The following is a 1,454-nucleotide window of genomic DNA, read 5'->3' as shown; positions in this document are numbered from 1 at the left end:
GAGCCCTATAGGCCTACAGTGCGTATCAAAAGAAAGGTAATTCAACTTTGGAGAGCTACCATTTCTTAATTGTCTGCTATGGAGAGCTCAATGTTGGTTGTCAGAAAAGAAGAACTCTTCCTCTTTCCATTGGTACCGAATTATGTTGACAGCTGTCATGCATGACTGAGCACATGAACTTTAAAGACAACAATGACAAATTGCCTTTTTTTCCAAGTTTGAGTGTCACATGAAGGAACAATGAATGTCTCACTGGATGGATGAGAACTGTCAATTAAAGTGACCAAATAAATAGGCCAGCTTGCACGACTGCAGGTTTGTGTTTATGATTTCTTCTAACCTTTTATGGTCCATACCCTTCAACATGGCAATATTGTTGATAACTTGGTCACTCCCACAGAGGTTAACCCATTATTCATTTTCTTCCTTCATTTTCAGAACATGGGTTGTCGCTACGAGCTATGTGTGTTGAATATGAGCAGAGAAAATGGAGTGTGTGGGTTGGCCTTGTGGGAGTAACCAAGTTATCGGACAGGTGGCCATGTTACAGGTATAATATTGACTATAAAATGTTAGGAGAAACCCTGAATACAGACTTCAACACAAACGTGCATTCGTTCAGGCTGGCCTGTTAATTTGGACACTTTCAGTGACAGATCTCATCCCTTCAATGAGACATTCATTGTTCCTTCATGTGACACTCAAACTTGGAAAAATGACAATTTGTCATTGTTGTCTTTAAAGTTCATGTGCTCAGTCATGCATGACATTTGTCAACATAATTAGGTACCAATGGAAAGAGGAAGAGTTCCTCTTTCCTCACAACTAATATTGTGCTCTCCATAGCTGACAATTAAGAAATGGTAGCCCTCCAAAGTTGGATTACCTTTTTTTGATACGCACTGTATATGTATATGCAACAGTGGAAGAGAAAGAGAACTGTGAGCTGACCAAAATTCCTGCACGATTTCTCTCCATCCATCCCTAAGGCAAATATTTCACGCACACTGTGACAGGGAACGAGAAAAAATCGGAATAGGTCCACCGTACAGTCAACATTTCCTTCACTTCACTAACTGGATCAATTTTTTCCGCATCTAGTTATGTTTCTTGTCTATCTCTTATTATTTTGTGATAGTCCTTATATTCCTTTAAAAAAAAAGACAAAAATGTTGTGTTTCTTCATGGTGTTGGTATCGTATCCAGATAGACATGTGCTTGTTTGGAGCTGAAATTCATTTTGCTAGCAAGGCCAAGCCTAAAACCAGTTCTGCTGCAGTCGTGTTATCATCTTCTTGACGATATTTTGCCTGATCTTAAGACCTGGCTCCCCTGACATCGAACATTGACGTTGCCTTGCCCGAAATCAAGAAAGGTTACCAAAGACGAGCATGAACAACAAGAAACACAAGCAGACAAGCAGGATTTCAAGTAGTCAAGTGCGATTCCACACC

Source organism: Diadema antillarum, unplaced genomic scaffold (genome assembly GCF_040938485.1).
Source record: "Diadema antillarum isolate AM-2024a unplaced genomic scaffold, OU_Dant_1.0 seq00000742_RagTag, whole genome shotgun sequence".
Lineage (NCBI taxonomy): Eukaryota > Metazoa > Echinodermata > Echinoidea > Diadematoida > Diadematidae > Diadema > Diadema antillarum.
This window is presented reverse-complemented; position numbering follows the sequence as displayed.